The 8,334-nt window shown below is 43.3% G+C and overlaps 1 long non-coding RNA gene across 1 annotated transcript; it reads right to left on the reverse strand.

Moving 5' to 3' along the window:
- Nucleotides 1–631: 631 nt before the first annotated feature.
- Nucleotides 632–7,839, reverse strand: LOC107077012 (uncharacterized). Its single transcript, XR_001478121.2, has 3 exons — nt 7,748–7,839; nt 7,488–7,610; nt 632–1,225 (listed from the first exon to the last, which is right to left on the reverse strand). It is a non-coding gene; the product is annotated as an uncharacterized lncRNA (long non-coding RNA).
- Between the last annotated feature and the right edge of the window lie 495 nt (nt 7,840–8,334).

Here is an 8,334-nt window from a genome sequence, read left to right on the forward strand (position 1 = left end):
CATTATTTGATACCGCATGTTTGTTTGGTTTTCTTTCCAGCCCACCCCTGAGTTACTTAATTGAGCCCCTAATTAAACGTTCCAACCCGCACATTGGAACCCGCCTGAAAGGTGGAGATTTTGAATCACTTACAACATGTAATAGTTAAAGGGAAACTGCCTGGATTTTGAATCCCTGACCTGGAGTGTGGAAGTGATTTTCCAGAAATAAAAAGAGCTCCTCTGAAGAAACACGCAGTTTGCAATGCCTTTATGGTTGAACCTGAAAAGCATTTTATTTTTTAAGATTAGAGGACTGTGAAAAACCTGGATATGTAAGGAAGATGTGCAGCCCTTTGAGGTACTGTATAAGGAAAGGTCTTTATACAAAGGGTGGTGGGAGTGTGGAACAAGCTACCCAACCTTGTTGTTGAAGCTGATACCTTGTCTTCTTACGAGAAATGGCTGGATGAGATCCTTGAATCAATTCGCTACCAACTACTAAAATGGGCGGCACGAGTCAAAACACCTATATTATTCAAGACTTTCTGTTATTTACTACAAAACAGGAACCACCAAATGATGGCCTGTTTTTTTTATTTTCCTGTGGGAACACTGCTGGGAGACCGCCTGTCCAATAAATATAAGGCAGAGTGAGCTGTTGTCCCACGGTTTACTCCATTGGAAAACAAAAAGCATAATTTTCCAGCTTTGTCGTAGCTGAGAATTATATTTCCAACAAAAAAGATCTCCTTACCCCATTATTTCAAGATTATCACTTGCAGGTTCATGCTTGCAAGTGTGATTCTTTTATTGTCAGAAGCTTTTATTTCAGACATTTGCAGTCTCTGAAGATCAAACAAGTGTCCAAACTGAGGCCAACTCAATTTGCATCTTTGATTTGCTTTGTCTGAACTGTTAAGCAGGAGAACACTATTACAAATGCTGACCCAGCCCAGAGCAGTTCCCCCGAGATCTGATCTGTACAAGGCTTGGCAGTCACAATGCAGAAAAGGGCGGGAGGGGATACCTGATCTTTTCCAAATGTTTCTCCTCAATTGTCTGCAACCGCGTCAGACAATGGGCTTTAGGTGAGCTCATCCACTGCTTCTTTTTAATCCTCTTTGGCCCGGGGTGGGTGCGTGAACTGCAGGTGTGCGTTTCGTCATGCTGGAATTGGTCATTCAACTCCCCAGAGGGGCGTGGCCCTCTGACTTTTCACAATCGGAATTGCGATTGCGGCATCCTGGAATTAGAGAGATCTGCGTGAAAGCTTAAATGAACCATTCTGCTGCGCCCATGCTGTCATGACGGCTGCGTTTGTCCCAACGTCAGACACAGCCCCAGACGTCCCAAGTAAAACTGACGACACTCCATATGGCCACAGAGGACAGGAGTAACACTTGGATTATTCCCCCTTGGTTACAAAGGCTGCAGCCTCTGCACAGGGTTCTGCAATAATGAGCCCTATCCTAGCTGCCATCAGCTTAAAAGTATTGGTTTACACGGTTTCAGAGCCCTATTGAAGGCCCCTTGTTTCTCCTGACTGCAGGAATTGCTCCTCCACTTCTACGATATATCCCAGGAAACCCAGTGAGCAGACTGGCTCTGCTCTGCAAAAACTCTGGGGCCTTGCTTGGCAGAGCACGAGGAAGGTAAAGGATAGTAAAATATGCTTTTAACTGCGATTAGTAGGCGTTACCCATAATCACCGGAAAGGTTACAAAGGTTTGCTTTCATGCACAGGAGCTATAAAAAAGACACAATGTCAACCTCGCAAACCTCCACCCCTCCCCTTTCCCTGTCGACATGAGGCGGATTTACACAGCCGCGCGCCAATCGCTCAAGACTGCCCGCCGCTGCTGCGGTTTGGCGGGTGAAAATCAAGCACCTGCAGCGATCCAGGAAAACTCTAGAAATGGGACGATTACGGTCAAATTTTAATCTACGGGTTTGATAGGTAAAACAGGGCCATGCCGCGGCAAATGAATAACAGGAGCAGGTCCTTTCAGATGGTGTTAGCTGTCAATGCACAAAACACAGGGCCTAGTAACAGCTGGAGTATTTGTAGTTCTTCCTGCGGTCTCAGCTCAGAGGTTGCCAAATGGGCAGCAGCTCCAAACTCTCCAAAGTGACGTTTTCAATAGGCCTCATGCCTAGTACGGAGTGTCAATAAACTGAGATATAGATTTTAGTTAAACCCCTTGACTGAAGGAGTGACGTCCTCATCAGGATAAGGTCATCTAAGTACCCCAACGTCAACGCCCCATGGACAGAATGAGCCAGGGCTGCTGTGCTGTTGAAGCCAATAGACTGCATTCTTTTAAAAAGTGGACACAATCCTCAGGTCCATTATATATTAACAGCCAAACAAGCCTGCCTTCTGTCACCTTTTGTTCTCATGATTACCAAATCACTAAGTGTTTTCTGTAATAACAGCCCAGTCTTCAGAACGGTTACAAAAAGGCTTAAACCTATTTTGTCTTTGGGTGGTCATTCACCATCCTGACTAACAACCCTGGCAAGAAGTGATTAGAAACAGGCTTCTCAATTCTTGTTCTGTCAGAAGGTTGTGAAACACTGAAATTTTTCCCCCTGTCATTTCCTCCTGATTAGATAGCGGATGATGCTCTTTGTTAGCCTGGCCAATAGCCAGCCAAGGAGTAAAAAAAGTGTAGAATAACATAGGACAACAGTGTAAAAGATGATACGAGTATTTAATAAGATACAAGGAAATGGAACTTTGCATAAAACGCGCTATTCATACTGGATAATCAGGAATTTACAAATAACAAAAGGCCATTTGTTCAAGCCCAAAGCAAGTTCTTATCTAAGGGTCTGATCAATTCTAAGACCCTTTGAAAAAAAAACACGAAATAAGGTATGTGTCTCTGTCCCATTCTTTCTAACAGGTTATAATTTCTTCTTCGTCTTGTTACTGAGTTTGCTCAGTATTCATTCCTCTGGATGCTCTGGTTTAATAATAATAATAATAATTGCTTACACTTGTATAGTGCTTTTCTGGACACTCCACTCAAAGCGCTTTACAGGTAATGGGGACTCCCCTCCACCACCACCAATGTGCAGCCCCACCTGGATGATGCGACGGCAGCCATAGTGCGCCAGAACGCGCACGACACATCGACTAACAGTGGGGAGGAGAACAGAGTGATGAAGCCAGTTCATAGATGGGGATTATAAGGAGGCCATGATTGGAAAGGGCCAATGGGAAATTTGGCCAGGATGCCAGGGTCACACCCCTACTCTTTTCGAGAAGCACCCTGGGATTTTTAATGACCACAGAGTCAGGACTTCAGTTTTACATCTCATCCGCCTGTTCACAGTATAGTATCCCCGTCACTATACTTTGGCATTAGGACCCACATGGACTGTGGGGTGAGCGCCCCCTGCTGGCCCCACTAACACCTCTTCCAGCAGCAAACTTTGTTTTTCCACAGAGGTCTCCCATCCAGGTACTGGTCAGGCTCACACCTGCTGAGCTTCAGTGGGCTGCCAGTGGTGAGATGCAGGGTGATATGGCCACTGTTTCCTCCAACAGTCCAAAAACACGCTGGAAGGTTAATTGGGTTCTTGGAAAACTGGCCCTGGTGTGAGTGTGCGTGTGTTTGTGTCTGTGTGTGCCCTGTGATGGAAAGTTAGAAAATGGATTGATGGATATTGTTACTTTTCGTAAACTCTATATTCATGGCCTCTGGACCTGAATGGACCCTTTTAAACCAACGAAGGCTGAGCACTGCAAACCAAATGAGGAAAATAATTTATTTAAATTGATATTTTATCAGCTTAGATAAAACTTAATGAGACACACTGGTCTATAGGGAGCTTGTTGTCTCAAGGGAATATCACAAAAAAAGAGAGGTAGGGTGTAAAGCACACAAACAGCACTCATAAACGTAAAAGAAATGAGTATCTGATGACAGGTATAGAAAGCAGATATTTACTGCATGCTTCGGTTAATACTTTCCACACATTCATCCTTGGATAACTATTCTGTCACATTAAGCATTCTGATTGGCCAGTGGTCTCCATGTAGGTTGAACAGAATATGAGGCCTGCTCCTAGCAACGCAGCCTGAGACTCACCTTGGAAAAGAGTCCCTACTCTGAATATGGCGGAGGGCTTTCTGGCAATACCACTTCAAGGAAATTGAGAGAAATGGGGAGTTGTCATGGAGTTACCTAAACCTAGCAAAGCACACAATATTTTGCTAGTTTGGTGAGTTCTATCTAGGCCTATAGTTGTGTAATGTTAGTTTTGTAACTGTTAAAGAACATATGAATTTATCAAAAGCCTCTTATGTAGCTAGGTGTTTAGCAGTTTTTGTCATGTAAAGCCTACCCTCTAGTGGTGAAGGAAGGGGGTGCTTTTCACAAGCTACACAAGTGTGTACAGTATGTTTGATGTGAAATATCGAGACACCTACTGAAAAGCGAACAATAACGATTTCAGTGTTGTATCACAGTCTCAGAGCACCTGATTAAAATGATTAACATACAAATCTGAAAAGGTGTTCCAGAATTTTTATTTATGAGCAATCGCTCTGGGGGAAGAAATTAACTTGCTTTCACCAGGTAAGAAGAATTATTTTTTTTTTGCATGGGATTTCCATATGAGTTTTGATAAAACCACAATATTATTATCATTTTGAATAATACATAGGCATCACGGTGCAGTAGTCAGCTGACGTCCTGAGGTGCTATCTGTGTGGAGTTTGTATGTTCTCCCAATCTTCACATGGGGGAACTGGTTTCCTCCAGATGATCCAGTTTCCTCCCACAGTCCAAACATACAGGGAGGTTAACGGGCCTCTGATAAATCTTGTCCTGGTGTGAGTGTGTACGTTAGTGTCTGTATGTGCCCAGCAATGGACTTGCAACCCAACCAAAATGGATGTACCCTACCCATGCCCATTGCTTGCTGGGATAGGCTATGGCTTTCCTGTGACCCTGTATGGGATAAAACAGTTTAGAAGATAGATGGATCTTCATTACATGAAAGGAATTCCAAAAGAGTGTGCTGCATTGCATAAAATAAGAACATCATACTTTTCATGTAATGCAGTTCATAACAGATGTTTGCAAATAGGGTAAATAATCTTCTGAAAACGTGCCAGCTCTTGGGAATAAATTACATTTAGTTGGACATTTTTCTGTGTTTGTTGGGCTAGCACTCTTCCACCACACTAACTTCACCTTAAATGGAGCAAGCTTGTGCCTAAAAGATGAGGTTCCAACATCCCTGTCCACCTGTCTGGAGTGTAGTCCCTTAAGCCAAGCATGTTGAAGCCACAATATCAATCATGCAGCAACTATATCACTGGAGTTGGTCTTTATCTTCTGAAATTATATGCGTGGACTGTCCTGCCAACCAACAGCAGATAACAATCAACCCAGCATCTGCTTGTTTCTCATCGGTTTTTGGGCAGCTCTTTTTCAGAGAGGTTTAAGTGTGCATTTTGGAAAGCTTCAAAAACTGACCCAGTTTTATTTGGAAAGATGCTCATGTTTTTATAAATAATTTAAAAAAATGTACGTTAAGATAAGGCTGTCTCTGTGTTTGCTCATGTGCTCTGATTGGAATTGTTCCAGGTATGCCAAAAATTATCTGCTTGGAGTAAGAATTTATGCCCTGGTATGAATCAGTTCACTGACCGTGCAATCTGTGACACAATGATGATTGATATTTTTTGTGTTGGCAACTGAAACACAGGTATCGTCTTTTTTTTGGTCTCATAGGCACGAGGTTAATAAGTGTCAGTTTTATCAGGAGGAAAGGAATCTGCTAGTTTCAAAACACCTGAGTTATCTGAGGGCTCAGATTTTCCAGACCTTGATTTTCGTATATCGAAAGAGAGCCGCAGAATGTTTGTGGCTTTTCCTGCACTGACTGCTGGGATAGGTCCTCCTCCCATATCCAGCCCTGTCCTTGAGAAGCTTATCTGTGCTAGTTTTGGAATTTGTTGCCAAGGAAACCGGTGAAAGTTTGGACAACAGACAAACGCAAAGAGGTGCAGACAGTTAGGCAAGATTTGTTTTTTGCAAACAATTACTGTTCTGTTCATGAGTCAATGTCACTTTATCTTTTGAATGCATTGCTTGTATTAATGCAGAAAATCTGCTTTCCTGAATAAAGGTCCCTCCATATAAAGAGAAAAAGGAAAGCACTTTTGACCCAGTGCTTCCACTCCAGTGATATTAACCACTCCCCTGCATGAGCACCTGAGGCAAGCCCTGCGTGACACACACAATCAAACTGTCATATACTACTGTGCTGGTGTCTGCTCCATTTTGTGCCTGGTGTTGTGTCAAGGCTGCTAATTATGATAGTCTAGAACTTTGCACATGTTTTTATTAAAGTGCAAGCCTTATTATTACAATATTATTAGAAATAATATGATATATTATTACAAGACAGCCTTTGGTGGTAGGATTGAGTCTAGTAAAAAAACAGTGGACCTGAGATTCATACAGCGGGCTCAGTGACAAAAATAGAAATGTCAATGTACCCCTCTCTTCAGTCTTTCTCAGGTAGTTTTAAGGAGCAAGTAGACCTACTACTCTTCAACAACAGGGCTTAGATGTCAGAAGAAAGAGAAAATATGAGACAATTCAGATGTCTCTGCTTCATTTATTATAAATTATGTAGACTTTTTGTTTACTTCTGAAGCTGGTAAAGGTTATTTTGTTTTTTTGTTTGTAAATGATTCTCCTGTGTGAAAGGAAAAGCCACACATAAATTAATGTTTCCTTTGTTCCCCATCTGCCTGGCAGTGTCTCATAGCTGCTGGGTTGCGGGTTCAAGTGACTGCAACAGTCACTGCCGTTGTACTTTGAGTGGGGTACTGCACTTTACCCCAGTGGCTCCAGTCCGCCCAGCTGTATAAGTGCAGACCAGCTTTTCCTCTCCAGGAGGGAGAGAGACTCGCTCTCAGTCTGCTTGATAGGAAAATCATGGCTCAGATATCATCTGCTTTGGCTCAGATATGGAAATTATCTTTTGTCTGACTAGTCAGATGTCCTCGTGTGTGCAAATGACCTGTGTTTTTTGTACCCTTCCTAGCCTGCACTTTGCTGTTTTTTAAGGTGCTGCTCACAGTGCTGTATTCCTCCAGGCAACAGCTTCTGCTGTATCGATACAAGTCGTTTCTTGCCCAAGAAACTGCAATTTATGCAGGAAGGAACTCAAACAAAGGATCAGAATCAACCATCCTGCTGGAGGTCACAATTAAACAGTTAGGGAACGTTTATTTCTAGTGCGTTTACGACTAGCAACATTGTCAGAAACAACCTGGCTAGCATGTCAGATTTTTGTCCCTTAAAAGATCTGTTCCTGAATTTGAAGAGTTAACTTTCATTACTGCCTGCCTGGCAGTACAGCCGCTGACTGACACAGACACCTGATCACCGGAGATCAGACACAGGAAACACCTGGCACATACAGTACCTGGATGCCATTCTAGTCATCGCTGAAGGTCAAACCTGACTCACCTGTGGCGAGTTCTGCACGAGTCACCGCCTGGACAGATAGATTTTTCACTTTACCGTTGCTTCAGCAGTGTCCCACGCCATGTACTCTCCATTCTGCGTACCACTCATCACAGCAACCGTGATCTGAAGATAAAAAGACTGAAATGAAAAGGGAAACACCCTGTTGTTTTTTGGTTTAAAGAGATTTGGCTCCCCTAGATCTGACAAAACAAAATCACTCTCGAGACAAAGCCATATTGCCTTGAAATGTATCCGTTTACCCAAGGCAGTGTAGCTACACTTTTGGAGATGGAAATAGCCGCATGCTGGGCTGGCAGTCTGCAGATTCACATTCTGTTCCCTTAAATGCAACAGCCAGTGTTGTAATGCTCACTATCACATCTGACACTCTTTATACTGTCAGGTTTGTCAAGCGAGAAGTTGCATTTATTGGTCAACAAAAGCCTCCAGCACTTTGGGTAGGTAGCACAGTGGCAGAGTGGTAAGCATAGCTGCTTTGCAGTGCTGGGGCCCTGGGCTCAATCTGAGTGCTATCTGTGTGGAGTCTGCATGTTCCCATGAATTCATGTGGGTTACCTCCCATGGTCCAAAGACATACAGCTAGGTTCAGTGGCTTCTGTGAAAATTGGCCCTGGTGTGAGTATGTCTGTGTGTTTATCCTGTGAGGGACTGGTGTTTTGCCCAGGGTGTATACTGCCTTGCTCGCATTGCTTGTCTGGATACGCTCTGGCTCCCCTGAAACCCTAAATTGGATGAAGCATTTAGAAAATGATTGGATGGATAGCCTGTTTAGTAGTTAGCAGTTAATTGATCTATGGTTCTTATTTGGCTGTCTCTTGAAGGTCGT

This window comes from Lepisosteus oculatus, chromosome 1 (genome assembly GCF_040954835.1).
Source record: "Lepisosteus oculatus isolate fLepOcu1 chromosome 1, fLepOcu1.hap2, whole genome shotgun sequence".
NCBI lineage: Eukaryota > Metazoa > Chordata > Actinopteri > Semionotiformes > Lepisosteidae > Lepisosteus > Lepisosteus oculatus.